At 43.4% G+C, this 27,498-nt stretch overlaps 1 protein-coding gene across 2 annotated transcripts in view; it reads left to right on the forward strand.

Moving 5' to 3' along the window:
• The window catches only part of TMEM135 (transmembrane protein 135), a 342,691-nt gene that overhangs the window by 241,615 nt on the left and 73,578 nt on the right, over positions 1–27,498 (forward strand). The window lies entirely within an intron of this gene.

Genomic DNA, 27,498 nt, shown 5'->3' on the forward strand with positions numbered 1-27,498 from the left:
TTCTGGTTTGTAGTTTTTTTTTCCAGCTGTCAATTTTAGGGTAAAGGGGCAACTTTGAAACTTTATTATCATAGTAACATAGTAGATGACGGCAGATAAAGACCCGCATGGTCCATCCAGTCTGCCCAACCTGATTCAATCAAGAAAAGAAATTAACTTCAGTGGAAATTATCAATAACTAATGCTAGAGTGACGGCATTAGATACACCTTCCTACAGCCGAATGGCAAGTCATATATCATTAGGCACAGTTACCAGCCCTTCTTTTGACTTGATAAATTCTAGAAGCTGTTTAGACTAAAAAAAAAAGAAAATTCTTGTTCTGATAAGAAACACAACATTTTGCAGGAAACATAACAAGGAATGTAGCCCCCAGAGCCAGAACCCTTGGCCTCAAGGTTAAGAATTCATTCCTGTGTCTCTTGGTTCTTTGAGAAAGATCTGGAAAAATTCTAACATTTGAGCCTAAAAACTGGTCATTCATATGATGGCAATGAAGAACAAACTCCCTGTCACTTTCCAAAGCTAGGGTTACAAGCGTGGTAGTTCTATCAGTAAGTATTTCTAGAGAAGATACACTTCTCCCTCCGTATTCGCTGTGATAGGGGATTAACAGAACCGCAAATACAGAAAAACCGTGAATAGCTTTTTCATATGTTATTCACTGTTTTCTATTAAAAACCATTGTGAATATAGTGAAACCACAATAACACGGTGGGAGACCTGGCCTGTTCCTGAAGGAGAGGCAAAACACGGTGAACAAAGTGCTGAGAATCAGTGATTTTCTCTTTAAACGCTTGAAATCAGCGATTTCTCTAAGCAAGCTGATGCAATTTGGGGGGAGGAGCCTGCAAGCTAAAAACCGTGAATAATCGAAACCACGAATGCTGAAATCGCGAATACAGAGGGAGACATGTAAGTTCATATCTGCCTGTTTATCTACAGGCAGTTCCGCTAGAGTAGATTCCCGTTGAGGACTCCTGATATTGAGGTAATAAGCTCTCACAATTGGGGGTAGATTTTCCGACGATATGGCTAAAGAAATCTGCGTTCTATGAGCACACTTTTTTTTTTTTTGCTTATTTTGTCGAGACATACAGAAAATCTTTGTTTAAGATTGTTGGTCCTAAAGATTGGAATGCATTGTCAGTGGAAGCCCACACTTTATCCAGTTTTGACCAGTTTAAGAAAGACCTCAGAACTAGAGAGCTGAGCAGGGACAGAAATCCCACCTATCCCCGCCCGTCTTCGCCAGGATCCTTTCTGTCCCCGCCAGGATCCTCTCCATCCCCACCCGTCCCCGTCAGGATCCTCTCCATCCCCACCTATCCCCGCAAGGAATTACCTCCATCCCCACCCGTCCCCATTAAAAACAGCAATTACTTCTAACAGGATCGTCAATTCCACGGTTTCTTTTGTGTTTGCGCTGCTGTTTTCCTTGTGGAATCTCTTTGGTGGAACCCTTTTTTTGTTTTCTGTTCATGTAATTAACTTATAAACCCCCTCTTTTACTAAGGCCAACGTGTCCATTATATTATATAGATGAACCCTGCTTCCAAAACCTTCCATCCCCTTGGGAGTACCATTGGCTAGAGGGGGGTCCCCGTGGGAGTCCCGTGGGCCAGAAGGGGGTCCCTGTGGGAGTCCCGTGGGCCAGAGGGGGGTCCCCGTGGGAGTCCCATGGGTTAGGGGGGATTCCCGCGGGACCCATGGGATTCCCGCGATCCCCGTTCCCATGCAGACCTCTACTCAGAACTATTTTGTTCACACGTGCTTAACGTACTTCTCTCTGATTTGTGTTTACAATAGTAGAACAATGATGCAATGAATCTCCTACTGGTAATTTGATATTTATTTATTTTAAAAAATTTATACATCTCCTAAATACCTAGGCGGTTCGCAAGGCACCATACATAATAAAGTGAACATATAAAAACAATCAACCTGACAGAACACAAGAGTCAAATTACATGTCACTGCAATACCTCAAATCCTGCCCCAGATCTTATAAATTAAATGCCCTTGAAGAGTTAAGTTTTCAACATTCTTTTAAACTTCCATCTAGCACTACATTGACTGAATCAGGTAACTAATTCTATAAATACACTGTTATTTTATTATGGATGTTTTATTGTAACGCGCTAAGAACTTTGGATTACGTGGGATCGAAATCTCATCAATAAATAAAGGTTATATGCAGGTACTTCCTCTGTCCCTTGGGGGTTCACAATTTTGTACTTGGGGTAACAGAGTTAAGTGGCTTGGCCAAGGTCAGTAGGAATCAAATCCAATTCTTCATGTCCTCAGACCACTGTTCAACCATTAGGCTATTTCTCCAGCCAGTGTATGTCATATACAGTGCTACCTTGGATTACGAGCATAATCCATTCCAGGAGCATGCTCGTAATCCAAAATGCTCGTTTATCAAAGCGAGTTTCCCCATAGGAAATAATGGAAACTCGCTTTGATACGTTCCCCCCCCCTCCATGAGAACCGGCATTGGAGATCTCGGAGAGAACGTGAACTCGCAGGTCTTGGGCATGCGCAGATGCTCAAGGCCCAGCAAGAAGAGGAGGAAGCCAATCTTTGGGCACCGGCACCAACGCACAGTGCCAGTGCCCAGGCCCAGAAGATGGTAAGAAGCAGCGGGGGGGGGAGGGGGGGTGCTGGATCGCGGGGGGGAGGGTGCCGGATCGCCGGGGGGGGGGGGGTTCTCATAAATCGAGCCACGCTCGGTTTCTGAGGCGCCGATTTTGCGAATGTTTTGCTCGTCTTGCAAAACACTCGCAAACCGGTACACTTGTAAACCGAGGTACCACTGTACATGAATATTGTCTGTCAGGGGTGTCACAGGAGAAAGGAAGGTTGAGGCCTGTGCTCTAATGAAAACTGTGACCAGGATGGGAGCACTGGCTCGGAAGTTCAAGCAGCTGAGGGGAGCTCACAGAGAGGGCCCTCGAACGAATGGGGTACACTTCTAGTGAGACTTATTTCTTTGTGTGGGTAATATGAAGAATTTTTTGGCTCAATTCTGAGAACCAAATTGCTCCCTGAGACAGAACTTTTAACAAGACCATCATTATCCTGTGTTAATTTGGCATTTGCAGAAACTAAAGCCCCTTGTCCACTGAAAAAAAAATTGCCAGCTCTTCACAAAAGCTTAGTTACCTGTATATAAAGTGTTTCCTCATACCTAGTAGAAAACACAGCAATTTGTGTAAATTGGAATGGTTGCCATGGCAATTAATCCTTGCTCTATATCCTACTGATAGGCATTGGTCTAACTACTAAAGCCTCACAAGTTAAAACAGGTTTATATCAAGGAAGAAAATGCAACATTTCCTTCTTTTAAATCTTCTAGCTGTTATGATAGTCGTCCTGGGAAGCAAGATAGAAGGATGTGCATTTTCTGTGCCCTGGTCCTAGAGTATGTGAACTTATGAAATAAACTATTGTGCAAATGATTGCTAGAAAAAAAAAAACAAACCCTTGCATTTACTAGAACGTATCGATTTCATAAATGTACGCATTCCAAGAAAGATCCAGGGCCAGCATAACTATTAAGCAAATTAGCCAGTCACCTAGGACGGCAGCTTTTCTGCGGGTGTCAGAACCAGCTCCTGTTACAGGAACATAAAAACATAAGAATAGCCTTGCTGGGTCAGACCAATGGTCCATCTAGCCCAGGGTTTCTCAATGCACGGTTCGCGGACCCCAGGGGGTATGCGGACCGACTGCTGCCTGCCCGCTGCCGCCCTCACCCCGCTCCTTGCCTGCTTCATTTATTTCCCCTCCTGCTGCTGCCACAACTACAAAAAGGCCAGGTGCCGGCCCACAAGCCTTCCCCCGACATCAATTCTGACGTTGGCTGGCCCGAACCTTCTCTCCAATGTCAAAATTGACATCTGGGGAAGGCTTATAGGCCGGCACCTGGCCTTTTTGTAGTTGTGGCAGCTAACTATCCTCTTCCCTCATTTATTGAATTACCTGTAAACCGTGCCGAGCTCTATCTTTATGGAGACGATGCGGTGTACAAACTTAAGGTTTAGTTAAGTTTAGTTTCCCACGATTGCCTTTTTTTCCCCCCTTCTGTCAGGATCTTGTTTACTGATCCTCATCCCTTAGTTTTGACATTGGATCGCTGGCAGGCAAAGCATAATCCTCCTGCTTTAGACCTCTGCTTTGTGCATAGGCAATTGATCTGTCTGAATAGATTTTGTGATCATGCAGTGAACCTGACTGCATAAAATCCAGACAGAAACCACTGGACTGCAGTCAAGGATCCAAAGCCTGACCACAGCTATGTTGGAAATGTAAGAGGCTTGCAGGCTGAGGCTTTGGGTCTGAAATAGCAGGCTCTGATTACCCAGGTCATATCAGGTTAGTGTAGTCTCTTAATGGGACTCTCCCTGTAACAGGTAATGGTCCCCCTTCAGAATTTACAGGGTAGAGAAATCTTGGTTGTAATCTGGAATCAAAATTCAACAGTAGAAAAAAAAAAAGCAAAATGTTCCTGGGCCCATGGAGATCAAGCTCATAGGCCGTATAATAGCTGGAGTCCCAAAATAAAAATTAAACTTTACTGAAGAAAAAAAATAATGAGCCCAACAGTTCAAAACAGGACAACAGTTGCTTAAGTAAGGCTAGTAATCTCACTGATTCCTTAAGGTCCCACCCTACTGAGACTTAGATGATCCCCAAAAATCCTTCCCCACAAGGTACCTGTTCAGTGTTAACAGTGTTAAAACAACTACACTGGTTACCGATGGAGTTTAGGATTAAATATCAAGTTTTGACAGTTGTTCATCAAACAATCTATGTCAGTGTTTTTCAACCTTTTTACACCTATGGACCAGCAGAAATAAAAGAATTATTCTGTGTACCGGCATCAGTCCGTGGACCAGCGCTTGAAGAACACTGGGCTAAGTCATGGGCCAGACCCCGCCCTCCTCTACCCAATGTCCACCCCAGACCCCGCCCCCAGAATAGTACTAATTGCACCTTGCACGTCCCGTGCCTCATCTGGAAGCCTTCCCTCTGACGTTGCGATGTCAGAGAGAAGGCTTCCGGTTCCGGGCGCAGGATGCCCGTAGGAGCCACTGCCCTTGGCTTTGTGCACTGAATCAGTTAGGAAGAGGGACCTGGCTCGAAGATAACGCCACATCGATCGCACCGTGGACCAGCGGTTGAAGAACACAGTTTTGGGCCTGATGCACGTGCTGGCCCTGTGGACCAGCAGGAAATTTCTGTGGACCGGCACTGGTCCATGGACCGGTGGTTGAAGAACACTGATCTACGTCGCACAGCATCTTGGCATTTAACCCATGCACTGACGGAAGTATCTGCCAGCACGTTCTTTAAGATCGGAAACAGCGATGCGATTGTCGATTGAGGTCAGTTGGAGGGAGACTCATTATAAAAGGACACACATAAAAGCAATTTCAGTTGCAGGTCTACGATTGTGGAACCAGTTGCCAGGTCATTTGAGATTAAAAAGGAATTGAAAGCATGCTTATTTGTACGAGCGTTTTTCTAAATATTCCTTTTTAATCGAAATGTCTTTGTGAGATTTTATATTTGAAATTTTAGAAGAGGAAATGATGTAGAAGGGTTGCTTGTTGCAGTTTTTGTTGTGAAGGTTATGTGAAATATTCTGTGTTTGTTTTTATTGTAACCTGCCTAGATTGTAGGTGGAAAAGAAAGTTTTAAAATAAATAAATAAATAAGCAGCTTCTTAGATAAGTCACCAAAATGGAACCCTGTTATCTCAGGTTTTGAAAAAAAAACTAAAGACTCTTCTCTTCGAGACAATACACTCCATTGACAATCAATAGCTGTTCTAAATCAAAGAACATCATATCCTCATCCAACATAAATCCAACATAATAAACTTCTAGGGCCTGAATCTGTATAGGATGCTCGGCCTCAGAAGCCGCCTAAGTGGCTTTTGAGAATTGTATATGGCGTCCTTTATAGAATCGCATCTGTCCGTAACGGTGACGGGACTAAATCGCGCGAGACAACGGCGCGCCGACAACTGAGCGCAGACAACTGAGCGCAAGGTTGACGGCGCGCTGAAGAAAATCACTATTTTAAAGGGCTCCAACAGGGGGTGTGGGGGGGAACCCCCCCACTTTACTTAACAGACATTGCGCTGGCGTTGTGGGGGGTTTGGGGGGTTGTAACCCCCCCCCCACATTATACTTAAAACTGAACTTTTTCCCTAAAAAACAGGCAAAAAGTTCGGTTTCAAGTATAATGAGAGGGGTTATAACCCCCCAAACCCCCCACAACGCCAGCGCAATGTCTGTTAAATAAAATAGGGGGATTCTCCACCAACACCCCCGGTCGGAACCCTTTAAAATAGTGCTTTTCTTCGGCGCACCGTCAACCTTGCGCTCAGTTGTCGGCGCGCCGTTGTCTCGCACGATTTATTTTATGAACCGTCCGTAACCACCCCGATTCTCTAACTGGCATCAATGTCACAGGCACTGGTTAGCATCTCTCTCTCTGCCCATTTCCCTTTCTTCCTTTCCCCATGTGCACCATCTCTCACTCATACACTCATGCCCATCAATTCTCCCTTTCTATTCCTTCCCTTCTGTGTCCCATGTTCATTCACCTTCCCTTCCTTCTGTGGCGAGTTCATGCTCCCTCCCCCTCCCAGCATTCCAGCTTTATCCCAAAATTAACTTACCCCTGTGCCGTTTCCCTACCTTCAAAGTCTAATTATTGGCTGGTGTGGGAGGGGTTCTGAGGCTTTTTCCTACCTTGTGGGATTTTGTTTTTGAAATTTGGTCTTTGACCATTGTCGCTGCAAATTTTCCCTTGAAATCTCAGTAAGCTTATCATGAGTTTATGTATGCTGTGGTGTTTTTGAGGGAGTGGTATTATTTGTTGTGTGAACCTCATATACTTGTGTTGTTAGTATAAGTACACACCGTATGAAGGGAACCGTACTAAGGTTTAAGATGTGTTATCCTCTTTAGGGCTAGATTCACTAAGCACTAAGTGACCACTTTGCAACCCGATTTTCCTCCGACCTGATTCACTAACCTCTGTCCCGATCATCCTCCGATCCGCGCATGCAAATGAGGGGGAACGGCATTCAAATGTAGGCACGCAGCGATTCACTAACCAAAAACTGCAACACCGACTGGGCTGGCCGATCAGCAAACAAGCAACAGCTGGGAACCAGTCGTTCACTGCTTTCCGACTGCATTTCCTGCTGTCTGCCCTGACTTTCCAGCTCTCTTCTCCTGCTCTCTCTACCCAGAGCATTGCCCTGTTTCTGCCGTGACTCTCCTGCGCTCTCTGCTCCCAACTCTCCTGCTCTTTCTGCCCCGAGAGCTGTTCTGCTTCTGCCGCGACTCCTGCGCTCTCTGTCCTCGATTCTCCTGCTCTCTCTGCCCCTAGTGCCGCCCTGCTTCTATCCTGATTCTCCTGCTCTCTCTGCCTTGACTTTCCAGCTCTCTGCCCCTGACTCTCCTGCTCTTTTTACCCCGAGCACTGCCCTGTTTCTGCCGTGACTCTCCTGTGCTCTCTGCTCCCGACTCTCCTGCTCTATCTGCCCCGAGCGCTGTTCTGCTTCTCCCGCGACTCCTGCGCTCTCTGCCCTCGACTCTCCTGCTCTCTCTGCCCCGAGTGCCGCCCTGCTTCTATCCTGATTCTCCTGCTCTCTCTGCCTCGACTTTCCAGCTCTCTGCCCCTGACTCTCCTGCTCTTTCTACCCCGAGCACTGCCCTGTTTCTGCCGTGACTCTCCTGCGCTCTCTGCTCCCGACTCTCCTGCTCTCTCAGCCCCGAGCGCTGTTCTGCTTCTGCTGCGACTCCTGCGCTCTCTGCCCCCGACTCTCCTGCTCTCTCTGCCCCGAGTGCCGCCCTGCTTCTATCCTGATTTTCCTGCTCTCTCTGCCTCGACTTTCCAGCTCTCTGCCCCTGACTCTCCTGCTCTTTCTACCCCGAGCACTGCCCTGTTTCTGCTGTGACTCTCCTGCTCTCTCTACTCCCGATTCTCCTGCTCTCTCAGCCCCGAGCGCTGTTCTGCTTCTGCCGCGACTCTCCTGCTCTCTCAGCCCCGAGCGCTGTTCTGCTTCTGCTGCGACTCCTGCGCTCTCTGCCCCCGACTCTCCTGCTCTCTCTGCCCCGAGCGCTGTTCTGCTTCTGCCGCGACTCTCCTGCTCTCTCTGCCCCGAGTGCTGCCCTGCATCTGTCCTGGCCTTCCCCTGCAGTGCGAGCCCGTGGGTTTAAAACGGGTTAAAACCATGGGCTTGCTGGGCTCGCTAAAAAGTTAAAAAAGTTAGAGTAAAAAAAAAGGTCTGCGCATGCGTCGAGATTGCTATGCGATCCGGGCTCTCGATTGGGGGCATGATTCCAATCGCCCTCATTTGCATGAGGGCGATTCGTGAATCAGCCCCCCCCCGGGCACGGATAGGATCCCTCATGGATCGGATCCGAACCGTGCCCTTAGTGAATCTGGGCCTTAGTGCCTTGGTGAGGTGGTTCCCTTCCTCTGGTGTAATTTGTTTTTGGGAACTTCTTTTATGGCTTTTTGGGGGATAAGTAGAAAAATTATATGGATTAAACAATCTGTTTAAGAAGAATGACTATAATGTAGGATTTTTAAGGATTTTTAGGGCCACTGCTGTGAATGAAATAACACTATTTTAATTGTGGTTACATTGAGGCATTTAGTCACTGAGATCTTTTTCTCCACCTTTTTAGAGGTTACCCTCTGAGAGATTTGTTGGGTACATGCGATTTTAGCTCTCGCATCTTTAAATAATATATTATTTGAAAGATCCTTTGTAAATGATGTTTTCTAAATGCTGTTAAAGCAATATTGCCATTTGAAATGAAGATTAGATGTTCCTAAAAGTAACAATGGCAAGCGTTCAGTAGTGGCGTGAAAATGCTAGATAAGATCTGATCCAGTCAAGAAAATGAGGCAAACATCCTGACTTTAATTATCTAGGTGATAGGAACCAGTTGCCTTTGGGTACTAATGCTTATTATATGTTTTTACAGATGCAAAATCTATTTTCATTCCCAGCCCAACAACAGAAAACCAAAGGGAATTTCAATGCAGGTTTTTATTCTACAGAGAGAAGCAAAATAAATCGGCCTTGAGGGATGTATTAGACCTTGTAAAGTAATATTTTCACATTTAAGGCAGCGGCTATGTCCATGACCTTTATAGACTGTAACAGCGCGAGCGGGGTTTGGGTTTGGGCCCACACAGGCAGACACAATCACAAGTAGAAAGGAAAACTCTTTATTAGCTCCAAAAAGAAACCCCCCGAGTCTTATTTCACAGGGCTAGGTATATAAAGAACAGTCTCGTTGTTCAAAAAGTCCTGAGAGGGGCCTTTGGCTGACAGGACACAAGATATGGTCCATGGCTTGTGACCCTTACAACAGTCTTTCTTCAGTCAGGTAACACGGTTTGGCCCTAGCTAGACTTTAGAACAAGACTCACAGGTGTTAAGCAATAGCAAGGTTGGCTTTTACCACAGCCAAGCAGAATATCTAGTGGTTGTAGTAGGGTTACCGGGTTACCAGACGTCTGGATTTCCCTGGACTTCTCCTCTTTTTGAGGACATGTCCGGGAGGGTCCGGACAGCTTTTCGAAACCCAGCAGTTTGTCTGGGTTTTAAAAAGCTGTGTTGGGCAGGGAGGAAGTCCGCGCATGCGCAAATGCTGTGTGTTGATGCCACGCGCACTTTGTCCGGGTTTTGAAAAGCTGTGTCGGGAAGGGAGGAAGTCCGCGCATGCACGAACGCTATGTGATGACATCACCAGCTACAGCAAGGGAGATGTTCATTTTGAGGGAGACGCCCAGCCCCCTCTCATGGTTATGCCACCAATTGTGTTTAGTACAAAATGAAGTACTTGCAGAGTTGGTTTTGGGTTTTCCAGTTGAGTTTTGGCCCATTTTTCTTATGCAACCATTGTTCTGAAAAGTGCCTCTCAATTCTGCTTTAAATGATTTTGATGCTGCATTAAAAACAATTTGTGGATCTTGGAAGGACCTCTCACAAGTTACCTACGCCAGATGGTGGAACCAGATTTGTTTGCTCTACAGATATGAGCTTTATATTGCCAAAATATCCAACTCTCTTATTTCTTTTAACAAGTAATGGTCGACCCTACAGTCACATGACCTAATGTCTATTCTAATTCTTTCCGGTGATGTATGCATCTCTTATTTCTGTTCACTGTTACACTCCTCCTTCCATATTCGCGGTTTCAGCACCCACAGTTTCGACTATTTGTGTTTTTTGTGCCAGGACCCCCCCCCCCCTCTAGTGAATCGACCTTCCTATACCCCTGCCCCATGCAGAGCTGTCATCAAATGGCTGCTGAGAGTTCCCGTGGTCTCACGAGACTATAACGGGAACTCATGGCAGCCATTTTCAATGACGGCTCTGCATGGGGCAGGAGTGTAGGAAGATCGCTCCTGCCCCGCGTCACCACTAGACCACCATGTAAGCTCCGAGATGCAGGAGGGAGGCGGGGGTGGGTCAGAGTCGGGCCAAAAGTTATTTGTGAATTTTCAGTATTCACGGGCTGGCTCTGCCCCTAACCACCGCAAATACAGAGGGGGAGTGTATTTGTTTATATTGTATTTTATTGTTGGTTTAAATAAACTAAGACTTAAAAAAAAAAAAATCAAAACTGTGAGAAGTAATTGCTACTATTTATGAGGACAGGTAATTTTTAGGGGGGGGACGGGTGGGGACAGAGGAGATTCTTCGTGGGGATGGGCGAGGATGAAGGGGATTCCTCGCGGGGATGGACGGAGACAGGGGGATACTGGTGGGGACGGCCGGGATTTCTGTCTCCGCCCAACTCTCTAGTCCTGACCCACGGTGAAAACAAATTTCACTTTTACAACCCAAGTTCTTGACAAGTCTTAAGTTATTGTAATGGCATACTAAGTCTAGACCCACTTTAACAAAAGTATTTTGGTATTTTCTCTAGAAGGTAATTTCTAATTTCTGGTTGTTGTTTTTTTTAATTCCTTATTCAATTTTTAAACTACAGAAGTGCACAATAATTAATATACTTACATAGAATATTAAAATTAAAGCACATTAAACTTACAAAAATTTATAAAAAGGAAAATTATTTCCCCCCACCCTTCCACCTATTAATAAATAAATAAATACCTTCAAGAAAAATCAATACATACCCCTTAAACCAATTCCAAAACGTACCCCCCTCCATCCCCTCCTGCCCTGGATGTGTATGTTTAAAGGGACATCTAAAGAGATCAATCCTTACAGTAGTTAACGGTTCCCAAACATCCATAAATTTTCTGTAATTTCCTTTGCTGAATGGCCATAAATCGCTCCATTTTAAAAATATAACAAAGGGATTCCCACCAGAATATGTAATTTAGTCTATCCCAATTTTTCCAATTTTTTTAAAAATAAGCAGCATGGCAACCCCTGTCATTATAAAGAGAAGTTTCTAATTTCTGTTTTCATGAACTCATTGAATGCAGCAACGAAACAAATTAGTGCTTCTGTCTGAATGGCCGGAATCATAAAAACTGCAGGTTGCAGAGGTTTTACTTACTTCTCTGACCAAGAACAGAAACACCTGGAGTTTTATGAAACGCACCCTCTTGTTCTAAATGACTGAATTCTAACACATAGTTGCAGCAATATCAAGAGAAGGGGGCAAGTACATGGCCTACAGACAAGCAGTGCCAAAATTGCAGGAGCCCAACAGATGGCACATTTTCTTCCCCCCTTTACCAGTTTTCAGGGCGGATTCAGTTTCAGGTTTGCAACGGCGAGCCAGTGAACTAGGAGGACGTTTACCTGCAAGGTGAGCAAAGAGTAATGGGAGAAGCTTTTAAGGTCTAAAATTTCAAGTGTCTCTGTCCAGAACCATCCCTAGAGGAAGAAAAATTGAATGCTTTTATAGGTTCCTTCTTGTCAATCACAAAGAGCCTTTGTCTATGCCGGGCATTGATGTGACTGAGCTTTGGATTTTTATCATGTTCCTGTCATCCAAAACTGCAAAATAAGAGGGGAAATAGCTTTTGGTTCTCATGCCTGGGAGAATGCAGTTCTTGTTGCAGCCGGGGGGACCTCTGTGTGTCCCAGCTGCCCTGAAACGCTTTCTCTTGTGATTTGATCATTGACAGTATCGTATATTACCCTCATGGTTTTCAGCTTTTAAGGCACTCTTGAGAACAAGACTGGTGTTAGAAGTCAGATGATGAGAAAGCAATTGAGTTTCACGGATTTGATTTCTCTCTTTGATCCATGCACAAAAACTTGCTGGGCTTTCATACTGGGAATGCTGTGGAAGGGGAGATTTTACTTCCAGTTGCCCCCAGCTATACTCTAAACTGAGCTATTGATTCATTTTGAGGGAGGCAGATTAGGGAAAAAGCATTTGTATATAAAGCTTCTTTTATTATGTGTACAGGCAGTTATATTTTTAAAGCTGTTCTTAAGTCAGATTTGTATGTAACTCAAAACTTGAACATAGTAACATAGTAAATGACAGCAGATAAAGTCCTGAACGGTGCATCCTGTCTGCCCATAAGTTATACCCATTAAAAAATACATGATTAAATCAACTTGTCTTTTCTTTGATATTTCTGGGCCGTAGACTGGGCTCTTTCTGTCCGGATGAAGCTTAATACAACTAAAACTAAACTTCTGTGGTTAGGTCCAAAATTGGAATGTATTCCTCCTACTGTAGCTTTGGAATCTGGGGCCTCTTTGCAGATCAAGTTCTCTTCTAAGATACTGTATTGGGAGTCCTTTTTGATCCCTCTCTTATCTTTAAGGACCAAATAAATTCCCTGGTCAAGAAATGCTTTTTTAGTTTACGAATGTTGAGGAAGGTTAGACATCTTTTTCATCATCGACATTTCTCTGTCTTGGACCAATCAATCATATTATCTCAACTAGATTACTGCAACGCTATCTATCTTGGCATCGCAAAGATCTGTCTCCAAAGATTACAATTAATCCTGAATACTGCTGCAAAGTTGATTTTTGGAAAAAGTAAATTTGACCATGTGACCCCCTTTGCTCCTGAGTCTTCATTGGCTCCCAGTTTATCTTAGAATTCAATTCAAATCTACTTGCATCTCTTTCAGAATTTTATATGGCATTTTTATTCCCTTGTTCCCTTATTATGGAATGCTTACAGATTTTCCTTTGCAGGAGGCATCCAACAATTCCCTTCTAGAAAGGGAATTAAAGGAGTTAAGATCTTCAGTCAATCTCTGGCTTTCAAATTTTTCAACTATGGAATGAACTCCCCTTAATTCTGAGGGCCCCAGTTCTTTCCAATCTTTCTGTAAATTTCTAAAAACTTTTCTTTTTGCTAAACATTTTGAAAACTAGTCTCTTTGAAACTTTTACTATTACAGTACTTTATTTAGTTTTTATTTAATCATTGTAAACTTTTGTTAGTTTTTATCTAATTGCTGTAAACAGAGTCGAGCTTCCTTTGGTTGATGACCTGGTATATAAAGTTAAGCTTTAGTTTAGTTTAGCCTAGCATTGTCCTTGGCTCTAAATAAAGATGTTGCCGTCCAAGCTCACTCCAGCCTATCCAACCATCCCGTTGTTTGCAGGATATCTACCGTAAAGTCTGGCCATTAACATAATAATAATTTTATTCTTATATACTGCCAAAGCCATAATAGTTCAAGGCGGTTTACAATAAGAGGTGCTGGACAATCAGAAAAAAGTTACAATGTAAAGTCATCAAATACAAGCATACAGAATAGAAGAAGTAAAAACTATAAAATTCTTAGATTACAAATCAATTAAATAGTTTCATTTTTACTGATTTTCTAAAGCTAAAATAGGATGAGGAATGCATAATAATGTTACCCAGCCAATCGTTCCATTTACCTGCCTGGAAAGCAAGAGTTCTGTCCAGGAATCTTTTATAACGGTAGGCCTTTATTGTTGGATAGGTGAACATTCTATGTGTAGACCTAATAGAACTGTCCAAATTAAAATGAGAAACCAAGTACAGTACTTAGGGGCCATACCAAATATTGATTTAAAACAGACAAAAAAATTTAAACAAAACTCTAGCTTTCAAGGGCAGCCAGTGTAGTTTTTGATAATAGGGACTTATAAGTTCCCATTTTTTCAAGCCAAAAATCAGTTGAATTGCCGAATTTTGAATAACTTGGAGTCTTTGAAGGTTTTTTTTTTTTTTAAAGTTCCCAAATAAATGTTACAATAATCAAGCATGCTTGAAATGGAAGATTGAACCAATAAGCGGAATGATACTGCATCAAAATATTTTCTGATGGTTCTGAGTTTCCATAATATCGAGAAGCATTTTCTAACCAATACATCCATGTGTACAACCAATACATCCTCATGTTCCAAATTAGTGGAGTTCCCATTGATGCTCACCCCAGCCCATCCTACACCGAATTACCATATATGGGACACAGACCGTGCCTTAGTTCTTTACTTTACATCCTTCATTTTCTAATTAGAAATCCTCAATTTTTATCCCATGGTTTTTTGAATTCCATCACCGTTTTCCTCTCCACCACTTCCTCGGGAGGGCGTTCCAGGCATCTACCACCCTCTCCGTGAAGAAGAATTTCCTAACATTGCTCCTAAGTCTTCCTCCCTGTAACCTCAAATGATGCCCTCTAGTTTTTGTAGATTTTAAGATTCTTGCTGCATACCTCTATTCGCAGCTGACAAAAGGGCCAACTGTCTGTACCAGTGTTCCCTCTAAGGTACAGCACGCACAACCACATACTGTTCTTAATGTGGTTGTGTACGAGTCATACTTAAATTGGGTGTCTGTAACTCGAGGACTGCCTGTACTAATTTGTACAATGATTGAGCCTGACAATAGGTTTTATCATGAGAACATACACCTATGCTTGTAATATCCCAAAGCAACATAAGTAGGGTTACCAGATTTTCCATCTGGAAAATCCAGACCCCTTGACCAGACCCCAGGCCTGCCCTATCCCCACCCCGTCACGCCCCCTATCCTGCCCCAGCTCCGCCGCCAATCCCGCCCCCTGCTACCTACTCTCTTTGGGCAGGACATCCGTGCATGCATGGATATGATGCAATGACGTCACTTGCATGAGCACGTGACATCATCGCGTCTCATGCGCGGATGCCCTCCTGCTCGAAGGAAAGCTTTTCAAAGCCCGGACAAAGTGCTGGGTTTTGAAAACCTGGACATATCCGGGGCAATCCGTACGTCTCTTAACCCTAAGCTTGAGCATCTTATCGTAGCAAGGAAATCTACTGATCATATTTTCTGCCCAGAGTTCTCCTGCTGTTAGAACTTGCACTAGGAAAAAAATAAAAAAATCTTTTTTTTTTTTTTTTTTAATTAAAATGTGGCACCACCAGCATGATTCACCAAGCTACTACTATCAGCTCTCGTCTGCTAATCGACTGGTGTTAGCATGACATTTTGCAATTACTAGCACTAATGGAATGCTTGAACATATTTTTGACATCTTACTTTTCACTTTGCTGGTATTTTAGCCAAAACAGTGATCTTTTGTCTTTCCACTAGGCCAACTACGATAATTGCACTGTAAGGGGAAACCTTAAGCTCCATAATAGAAATAAGAATAGATTGCATTAATCTGTTAATCCTAAAAATGTTAAGGAAGTAGTGCAGAGCTATGCAAGCTGAGTAAATGTGTTCATTTACTTGTTTTTTATGCAACAGTTAAAGCTGCTGCCAAAGATAATTGAATTGTAATGAGAAATATAGGTATAAGCGAGGGTGGTCTATTAACATGTACACACACATTTTCATTGCCTAGAAATATATAGTGATAAAATTTCAATTTTCATTTAAATATCTGAAAATAACTTTTAATTAGTGTTTATTTCCACTAAATGCACAAAGGTTTCAAGTTTCAAGTTTCAAGTTTATTAGGATTTTATATACCGCCTATCAAGGTTATCTAAGCGGTTTTTACAATCAGGTACTCAAGCATTTTCCCTCTCTGTCCCGGAGGGCTCACAATCTATCTAATGTACCTGGGGCTATGGAGGATTAAGTGACTTGCCCAGGGTCACAAGGAGCAGCGCGGGGTTTGAACCCACAACCCCAGGGTGCTGAGGCTGTAGATCCAACCACTGCGCCACACACTCCTCAAGGTGGCAAGAACCAGAGCAGCCAAAGTTCAAATCCCACTAGTGCTTCTTGTGGCCTTGGATACTTAACCTTCTACTGGCTCAGGTATAAACTTGGGGACCCTCATTCTAAAACAGTGGTCTCAAACTCAAACCCTTTGCAGGGCCACATTTGGGATTTGGAGATACTTGGAGGGCCTCTGAAAAAATAGTTAATGTCTTATTAAAGAAATGACAATTTTGCATGAAGTAAAACTCCTTATAGTTTCTAAATCTTTCCTTTTGGCCAAGTCTTAATAATAATATTGTAATTTATAGCTAAAGAGACATATGATCAAGAAACTGTTTTATTTTACTTTTGTGATTATGATAAACATACCAAGGGCCTCAAAATAATACCTGGTGGGCCGCATGTGGCTCCCGGGCCACGAGTTTGAGACCACAGTTCTAAAATGTGGCAAATTTGTACACTTGCTGTGCTTTAACAGCAAATATTAACATAGAGCAAGTATGGAGGCTCTGTGGTAACTGATAGGGCATATGCCCGGCATGTCCTCTGCAGTTAAAACTTCTTTACCTCATATTAATTCAGCGGTCTCAAAATCAAACCCTTTGCAGGGCCACATTTTGGATTTGTAGGTACTTGGAGGGCCGTCGAAAAAATAGTTGATGTCTTATTAAAGAAATGACAACTTTGCATGAGGTAAAACTCGTTATAGTTTATAAATCTTTCCTTAATTGCTTCTCATAATTTCAGCTATACATAGCTGAAAGCAGTGCAACCTGCAGAAAGCTGCAGGAAAGCGCTTGCGTGAGGTTACAGCAGTGAGGCGGTCAATGTTCCAGGTTGCGAGTTTGATACCACTGAGTTAAAACTATTTGCAGTGTGCTCAGCTGCATTTAATGCATCCTCTTGGAGAAATGGTACATGCACCCACACTTGTTCCATGTGTGATGCATGCAGGAAGTATCTTGTGCCAAATGCTATTTGCTATCCATATACATTCTCTGCCCAAAACATGCCCAGTTCCAAACCCCTAACGGCATGCAGTTAATATGTGAATTAGTGTGCAGTTAGTACTTTAAGTTCGAGCTCCATTGGCGAATATATGCCGTTACTCGGGTTAAGGCAGTAGTTCCAGATGATAAAGTACTAATTTCTTGAAGAAGCCCGATGTAATGATTCTTGGGCAAAACGGAGATCTTCCGTCGATTGAGTTGGCTGGGTAGAGAATCTTCACCCAAGCTAAGTATCGCTTCAATTTAATATCAATGGACGATGAATAATAAACCTGAATAGGGCAGGTACAATTGTTTACTATAACAGTCCTCCTGAGATAAATACGATCAATGATAGTCTGCATATGAGTCTTTCCTTATGACTAGCTCTGAGGTCTGACTGCAGACACTGATGACACGGTGACAAAATTCATCACCGTCCCCGTCCCCGCGGATAACCGCGGGAAACCATCTTCATGTCATTCTTTAAGGAGAGAGGGAAGAATCAGAGTATGAATGGCCACAACCACTGACCCGCAAGCTTTGCTTTGAAGAATGCTGGTGTAGAAGGACTGAGGTTGAAACAGACACTACAGAATGACAGTCTCTGGTATCCAGAGCAGATATTGTGATGTCATAATGCTTCATTCCACCAGTGCCTAAGAGCCAATCACATCAGTGATGTCACAATGGCTTCATTATCCTTGGCTCACATAAGAATCAGAGTATGAATGGGCACAGCCACTGACCCGCAAGCTTTGCTTTGAAGAATGCTGGTATAGAAGGACTGAGGTTGAAACAGACACTACAGAATGACAGTCTCTGGTATCCAGAGCAGATATTGTGATGTCATAATGCCTCATTCCACCAGTGCCTAAGAGCCAATCACATCAGTGATGTCACAATGGCTTCATTATCCTTGGCTCACATAAGAATCAGAGTATGAATGGCCACAACCACTGACCCTCAAGCTTTGCTTTGAAGAATGCTGGTGTAGAAGGACCGAGGTTGAAATAGACACTAGAAAATGACATGGGATTATTTCCCGCGGTTATCCGCGGGGACGGGAACGGTGATGAATTTTGTCACCGTGTCATTCTCTAATCGGTTGTCTTTGTGAAGGGAATTTTGACTGTTACCACTCTTAAACAAAGCGTGTCAATATTAAGTGTTTTAGTGTGGTTCAATTAGTGTGCATTTGTCATTTTACTGTGCTTATATGATAACGACATCGGCTAATTTGCACATTAACTAGATACCTCTTCATATCTCAACTTTAGAAAGCAGATCAAAACCCAACTCTTCAACAAACCAATTCCTTAACGTACCCCTCCCTTAACTCCCTCCACCCCTTCCCTTTCTTTTTAAGATTGTTACTCCCCACCTCCTTAAAGCTTGTATGCATCTTCTCTTAAATGCATTGTATATACTTACTGTATGTACTATATATAATCTTTCCCCTCACTTAAATTGTAAACGTATAACTAGTTTGACTTCATGATTGCTTTGTTATGTTCCTCAATTTCAACCGCATTGTCTGTATTTCATCTAACTGTTGTGAACCGCCTAGAACTCCCTGGGAATGGCGGTATACAAAAAAAAAATTATTATTATTATTAAATTTTAAATGTCACTCAAAATTGTGCAAATTAATTTGACGCACAGTTTAACTGAATAACAACTCAATTAGCGGCAGTAATTGGCTACACTTTGAATTCAGTTAGTGGGCATGGGAAGGTCAGGCGTTTTCCTAGAATTTGCTCCCAGTGTTATTGAACATGGCAGATTCACAACTAATTTAGGAGCCAGAATTTACAGCTGGTTTTAGTTGATGCAAATCCTCACACTCAAAATTGGGCTCAGTTCCTGTCGCTAAGCGCTATTCTATAGAGGGCGCCCAACTCGGAGCATGTTGATCTGGTCACCATTCACTGCATTTAACCTTAAGGGGGCAATTCTATAAAGAGCGCCTAAAAGGTAGGAACGCAGCAAATAGTGCACGTTAATCTTAACCTTTTCGTATCGTAATAAATTTTACGTAACGCTGGTTCCAATCGTAATGAGTTTAGCAAAGTTTTGTATTATTCACCGTTATCATTTACGGCTGTCGTAAACATAATGTAAATAAGTCATAAGTCTCTAAATTCAAATATTTTGTGTTCCTGGCTCTTTATTAGTCCATACAGACTGTTTAGCCACCGTCTGTCATTTTGGGAATGTCCCATCATCCGGTACACAGACAGGAAAAGGTTAAGAATGCTGCGAGTTTGCAACCACTGATAGGGGTTTTGTTAGGTTTACCCTGAACTCGGTTAAAGCAGGGAATCGTCTTATGAAATTATTCCCAGAATTAAGTGGCGCAGTTTTCCATAGTGTGACGTTTAGACAAGGTTCATAATAATACCATCAGTTTTAAAATATAAACTGTCAGCACACTTTGCTTTCTGGGTTGTTGTTTTTTTTAATGGCATGTACGCTCCCTTTTTTTCTCTGTCCCACTTAACTCCAGCTGGACGTCTTCACAGTTAAATGCTTTTGTCTCCAGTAGCCAACCTTTTCTGCTCACAGGCATCTATCATTACAGTGAAATAGAGACCTTGGTGCCTTTCCTTCTCTTCTAAATGCCTCATTATCCCTGTGTCAGACTTGGGTTCTCCGGCCCGCCGTGTTCCCTCTAAGCTGAGCAGGAGTCCTCCACCCACAGTCTCACCAATAGAGGGTGCTGTTTTACTGTCACATTTTTCAATTGTGAGGGACAGGCAAGTTCTGCAGGACTCCAGGGAACATACCTGTCCTTAGCGACTGAAAATATTCCACCCCCTAGTGGTAGCAATGCAGCTGGAGGACACCTGCTCAGCTTAGAGGGAACAGTTTGGTTATATTTCACGGACACTCTGAAACAGGGGTGTCCAACCTTTTGACTTTGCTGGGCCGCATTGGCCGAAAAAAATGTTTCTGGAGCCGCGCAAACGCTGCAGGAAGACAGAGGAGGGAGCCGGCAAGATGGTAAACACCCGGGGGCAGCAGAGGAAAACACTGCATCGCCCTCGACCGGAGCCGCACAAAATACTTCACGGGGCCACATGCGGCCCTCGGGCCGCAGGTTGGACACCCCTGCTCTAAAAGAAAGCAAGTAGGGCTGAGGGGTTCACTATTTTTGTACTTGAACAGACCTTTTATGACTGAAGGCCACTGTGAGGACAAGGTAACGATATTACATACAGGAATATAACTGAAGTTAAATTGTGTTGGTAATTTGCTTTGGCTACTGCATAGTACAAAGAATCCCATTGACATTGCTATAGACTTCTATAAGGTTGTACAGGTTTATTGGTTTATTTAAAACATTTATTACTCGCTATATCCCACAATTTTATGCGAGTTACAAAGCACATTCACAATTCAATCCATAAAAACAATAAAATGCTAAAAACTAATACCGAATCATATATAAACAACGTAACAGTTCTTTTCATCATTACATTGGTTCACCCTTAATAAACACACCGATAACGTTGCGTGAACAGAATCGTTTTGATCAGTTTCCTAAAATTAAGCGTCAGAGTGTTCCAGACCAAAACCCCCTGTGACGATGACACGTTTGCTTCACCGCTTTCAAAGATGGTACTTCAAGATGGAGCTGTCCTTCTGAGCGTAGTGGCCTACTCGGCCGGTAAGGAGTACCGTATTTTCACTCATATACCGCGCACCCGTGTAAAACGTGCACACGGGTATAGCGCGCGGGAAACTGTAATTTATGTAAAGAAATTTTTATATACCGCGCACACCCGTATACCGCGCATGCCGCCCCGACTCTCCCGTCGCCGCCCGACTCTCCTTTCGCCCGCCCCGACTCTCCTCTGGCCACCCCAACTCTCCTTTCGCCCGCCCCGACTCTCCTTTCGCCTGCCCCAACTCTCCTCTGGCCCGCCCCGACTCTCCTCTGGCCCGCCCCGACTCGACTCTCCTCTGGCCGCCCCGACTCTCCTTTCCCCCTTGAAGTCCTGTCCCCACCCTGAAAGCCTGATGCCCCCCCCCAACGTCCGATTCACCCCCCCCGAAGGACCGCTCGCACCCCCACAGCCTCCCCACCCCACCCCCATCATGGAGAAGCTCCTACCATTCTCCTGCTGCTTCCTCTGCCGGCGGTCCCGGCCCTTCTGTGAGCCCTGTGTCTGTGCTGCTTCCTCTTCCGGCGGTCCCGGCCCTTCTGTGAGCCCTGCGTCTACGCTGCTTCCTCTTCCGGCGGGGCTCACAGAAGGGCCGGGACCGCCGGAAGAGGAAGCAGCGCAGACGCAGGGCTCACAGAAGGGCCGGGACCGCCGGCAGAGGAAGCAGCAGGAGAAAGGTAGGAGCTTCTCCATGATGGGGGGGGAGTGGTGAGGCTGTAGGGGTGCGAGCGGTCCTGCGGGGTGAATCGGACGTCGGGGGGGGGGGGGAGAACTATGTAAAAAAAAACGTTGTATAACGCGCAAGGTTATGCACGGTTTGCAAAATTCATGTATAACGCGCGCGTTATATGCATGAAAATACGGTAGACAAATTACTCAACTCAACCGCCTGCTTTGTCTGCCTCAGCTTGAAAATCCGACACAGTACTTTAGATTCAAGTCGCGTGGACACAGGTAGCAAGCGAAGCTGCACTAGAATCGGTGTAACGGGTTCTTTTGGTTTAGATTGCAGTATGGATCCTTCGAGTGATTGCTGTTAGACTTATCTGCATTATAAGTTTCTCAGCTTTTCTAGCAAAATAAATACCATATGCAACAAAACAGTTTGAATATCTGAAAATAAAATTTGAGCTAGTATTTTGTTTTCAGTTGGTTAATTTTGTATTTTTTGGTTTTTTTTTACTTGGAAGACGTGAAAGGTAACACATTTATACATGGTACTAATATTTATACATGTGTTAGACGTGTTAATAGTTATACTACTGGCATATGTAAGTTTTTTGTGCACACATACACTTGTATAGGCCAATATTCCACCTACAGGCTATTCTATCAATATGCATAGCACCATATTAGAAAGCAAATGGGCAAACTTACAGAATACTGAAGAAGGGTTACTTTTGAAAGCTTATAAAAAAATGGACTACTTAAGTCCAATAAAAAGGTATCACCTTTTTTCCTTTGTTTTATCTAATATAATAAAAGCCTAAGCCGCGCTTGCACACTCTGACCTGCGTGCTCCCGTTTTCCGTGCGCTGTAGGTCCCCGCAGGTAGGAGTGCCCATGCGCACTTCCACGCATCTCTCTCTCCCAAGGCGGATGTCGGCTTCGGGCAGCGCAGAGGCTGGCGGCGCCTGCTAGCCGCCGCGGCTGGCGGCGCCTACAGGCCACGGCGGCTTGAGGCGGCTGTCGTCGGAGGGCAGACACGAGGTAAGGGGTGCTGCTGGACAGGGGAAGAGACGGGGGCTAGAAAAAGGAAGGGAGGCCTACTGCTGGACGGGGGAGCAAGAAAGAGGTGCTAGGGGGTAAGAAAAAGGAAGGGAGGCCTACTGCTGGACGGGGGAGCAGGAAAGAGGTGCTGATGGACAGGGGAAGAGACGGGGGGGGAGTAAAAGGAAGAGAGGCCTACTGCTGGACAGGGGGACAGGAAAGAGGTGCTGATGGACAGGGGAGAGATTAAAAAAGGGAGAAGGGCTGCTGCTGGATAAGGGGGACAGTGAAGGGGTGGTGGTGGACACAGGGAAGGTAAAAGGAAGGGAGAATGGGTAGACAGCCGAGGAAAAAGAAAGACAGAAATACAGAAGGAGAGGAGAAGAAGGAGAGAGAGAGAGAAAGAAATAGACAGACACACACACATATATTCTAGCACCCGTTAAGTAACTAGTTTTTATATATTACCTTTAAAAGTGGACTACCACACCATTTTCCTCAGTAATAACCAAAACAAAGAATTCTTCTAGTCTTTTCAAGGAGTAAAGAGACATTCACGGAGGCTGTAGCGATCATCTATTGGTCCATCTGACTCCCTTACAAGCCTCCTGTTTATAATGTACCTTTGAACATTTTCATAATGATTTTTTAAACTTTCCATTAGATTTTTTTTTTTTTTTTTTTTTAGTTCAAGCATTTTATTAAATTTTTATAACAGGCAAAATACAACTGAAACTATATAAAATATAACGTACAATGTTCTGTATTTTTCACTCTATAAGACGCACCTGACCATAAGACACACCTACATGTAGAGGAGGAAAATCCAAGTAAAAATAAATTCTGAACCAAATGGTGTACCCTGCCACTAGACCTGCCCTGTGCCCTATATCCTGTTCCCCCCCCCCTCTGGTGGTCTAGTGATAGGCTGGGACAGGTCAGGTCTAGTGGCAGGCAGACCCCCTCCCCCAGACAGACAGACAGGCAGCACCCCGGTCTCTCCCTCCTCCCCCTCCCTCCTTATTGTGCACCGCTCTGCCGCAAGAGAAGAAGACTTGGAGGTAGTTGCATCCAGCGAGGGAGGGCACCAGAATTTTAAAAAGGTACCAGGAGTGGGGTATTTGCTCCATAAGATTATTATCAGTTTATAATTAACAGATGCACAATCATAATACCCATTGATGAGATAGTATATTAAATCTGTGGAAGATAAGTTTCAAGAGGTTTCCAAATCTTACCAATTTTATCGTAACTATTGTTTTTTTTCTGCAGCCTTAAGTACATAAGCTCTCCATTAGTTTCTGTTGAAATTCTGTCTCTGTCCTAATCGATGCATTGTGTCTGACTTCGCAGTGCTTTTTCACATTTTTTAAATGTTCTTTTTGACTATAATAGCCTCTTTCATTTCATCTTTTAACTGTGCTGGCAGTCAGATGTTTTGGAGAATTTGCAGAATGGTAACAATAACAATGCATCATTGGCATAACTAAAGGGTCTACAGAATGGGATTTAAATGTTTCTATGCACGATTATTGTTCAATAAAAAGAGCAAAATGATACCACCACAGAATTGTCAAGTTTCTATGAAAAATGTATCTCGAAATCCCCACAGACTGAATAAGCAATGAAGTCCAAGAAAGGCAAACTTCAGAATGTCTGCTCAGTAAGAGTATCATTTTTACTGGCTGTTACAAAACTATACCAATGCTAAAAGTCTTTGTTTCTGAGAGCAAAACACATAAATCAAAATGCTGAAAACTCCAAACTCCAGCTGATAACTAAACAGATGTGTTTTGGCAAAATGCTAATTGCTTTATGTTCAAACATTTTTCTTGAAGGAATAAAGTAAAAATACATTTATAGTATACATAAAGAAATGCTTTACAAATGATTTCACAAATGTTAAAATTCTAATCCATATATTCTATAAAATTCTATCATTCCTCCAAACATTTTATGTCATAAACCATAGTCCCCCCTATCACCCTCCACTCTCTCCTTCCCCTCCCCCCTTCCTCCCTCTCCCACTCCCTCCTTCCAAATCTTTTCATTGCACATGCAGATCTCAAACTTATTGCAAGATGCCTGGGCGCATCCGACGGTAAGCCCTATTAAGCTGCAATAAGCAGGCGCTACCACATACCTCAGCTTGGTAAAAGGAGCCCTAAAATCCAACTACAATTTGAAATATTTTTATCCATATAAACAATGAAGATTTTCTAGAATACTATTTAATTTATGCCACGCTACAATTCTTTAAAATGGTTAATATTAATCAGCATGAAAAGCTATCTTTTTTTTTATGTGACATATTGGCTATGCAGGGGGCATTATCATTAAAACATCTAAATTTGATTTTGAATGTTTTTTTTTTTTTTTTTTTTTAAAAAGGTCCAAAATCCAGCAGAGAAAATGGCCATTTTCAAATCACAAAAAGTCTTATCTTTTTTTTTTTTTTTAAATGGCCATTTCCTAAATTGCTATTCATATCTTTTTAAACCATTTTTGGTCCCTCCCCCTCCCAAAAAATAAACCACACAAAAATCAGCCATTGGGACATAGGAGGGTCCAGCATTCTTAGCCGACTGGTCACACAGATATCCCAGCAGAGCAGTGGGGTATCTTAGGGCCATTCGTCTACTTCCTTTCCTTTAATGCACACTGGCATAAAAATGTAAAGCTCAAATGACAAAATCTCCTTTGTTCTGTTATGTTACATAATTATGTTCAAAAAATTTAGATGGCAAACAAGGTTTCCTTACTACATAAATTTGAATCTTAAGCAGGAATGTCCTGGAAGATCCCATTCTCGGAAGTCTTACAAAAGGAGTTCCTTGTGTGTCAAATGACTGGAAAGTTTGTATCATAAACTTGTGTTTTTGGTATGAAATAAGCAGATTTTCGTGCTGTACATTTTTCTTTTAATTTTTAATATGTTTCCTTCAAGCTTAAAATATATTAATTTAAACACTACATTAAAATATCCCGATTTTTTTTTTTTTTTAATGGGTGAGCAGAGTGAAGAGTGTTATATGGCACATGTTCTGTATCTCAAAATCTATTGTGCCACTAAGATAAGTGGTTTCACTGAGTTTTTCGATTTTCTGATAAGTTTTACAGAGTTAGTCACTGTGCCACTAAGATAAGATGTGGTTTTCATGAATTTTTTGATATTACAAACAGAGTCAGTTTCAATGATAAACTTTGAAATCTATATCTATTTATGATAAAACTGCTATTTTTGCACAGAATTGCCATTTTGTACAGAACTTTATATATGACCTCATACAACTTTATTATTAACTTTGACAATCACAATAACTTTATTTATACAAAATTACAAAATATATTATAGCACTTAATGAATTATTGCATTCCCATGAAAAGGTTGGAGGCGGACCAATGATTGAAACCATAATATTGCATTTGTCAATAGCCCTTGGCTGTTATGAGACGTAGCAATACGGTCTGAGGTTTTGCCTTCCTCCATTTATGATCTATCAGTGCAATTGAATTGACAAAGTTAATTTTTGTTTCATTCCACTTTTTTTGTGTAGGAGGAAAAACTGTGCCATTTTTGGAATCAGCAGGTCAGATATACCCAGAAACAGGTCTAACATTTGAGGCACCAAAATGAGTGTTAGCCAGTGTTGATTCCAATGTCAATCTTCATTCTGTCACCTACCAAAAATATTCTTTTATCAGAAGCTTTCCTGTGTTGAATGGTCTGTCATCACCTACACTGGACATAAACACTGTCCTTAATGACACTTCTGACTATTACTTTATATAGTCTTCACAAGAATACAATGCTGAAAATTGTCTTGTGATATTATACCAGCATATGTATACCGTATTTTCACGCGCGCGTTATACACGATTTTTACAAACCGTGCATAACCATGCGCGTTATACGTGTGAGTGCGTTGTACACATGTTTTTTTTCATTCGAATCCGGCATTCCCCCTGCGAACCGGCATCCTCCCCCCCCCCCGCTCGCGTCACCCGCCCCTCCCCCGCGATCCTACATCCCCCCCAGCACCTCAAAGACAACTCTTACCCGATTGGGCACCGGCACCAGCACCAATGCACAGGATGTGCCAGTGCCAGTGCCCGAAGATCTTCCCTTGTTGGGTTGGGTTGGGCTGGGCTGGGCTGGGCGGTGTGGTGCGAGAGAGATCCTCCTTCTTCCTGCGCCGGGCTGGACTAGGCTTTGAGCATGTGCAAATGCTCAAAGCCTTCTGGTCTTGCTCTCTCTGAGATTATCTCGGAGAGAGCGAGACTAGAAGGCTTTGAGCATGCGCAAATGCTCAAAGCCTAGTCCAGCCCGGCGCAGGAAGAAGGAGGATCTCTCTCGCACCGCCCAGCCCAGCCCAGCCCAGCCCAACCCAACGAGGGAGGATTTTCGGGCACTGGCACTGGCACATCCTGGGCATTGGTGCTGGTGCCGGTGCTGGTGCCCAATCGGGTAAGAGTTGTCTTTGCAGTGCTGGGGGGGATGTAGGATCGCGGGGGAGGGGGGTGACACAAGCGGGGGGGAGAGGAGGATGCCGGTTCGCAGGGGGAATGCCGGATTCGAATGAAAAAAAAAATGCTCTCTCGGGTAAGCGAGCGGGGGGGGGGGGGGGGAGGATGCCGGTTCGCAGGTGGAATGCCGGATTCGAATGAAAAAAAAAAATGCTCTCTTGGGTAAGCGAGCGGGGGGGAGGATGCCGGTTCGGAGTAGGCGGGAGGAGGTTTTAGCATGCGCTGTTTACGCGTGTGTGCGCTATATTAAATTTTTTTAACATAAATTTGTGTTCCCCGCGCGCTATACCCATGTGCACGTTTTACATGGGTGCGCGGTATACGGGTGAAAATACGATAGTTTTATGGTTGACTCTTTTGAATGATCAGCAGTATTTAAACAGCTGTTCATTTCTTGTGTTGAAGGTGTGATAGCTACAGGGCACAGCATACAAAGCACCATATTACTTGTATCAGAACGCTT

Source organism: Geotrypetes seraphini, chromosome 6, assembly GCF_902459505.1.
Source record: "Geotrypetes seraphini chromosome 6, aGeoSer1.1, whole genome shotgun sequence".
Classification (NCBI taxonomy): Eukaryota; Metazoa; Chordata; class Amphibia; order Gymnophiona; family Dermophiidae; genus Geotrypetes; species Geotrypetes seraphini.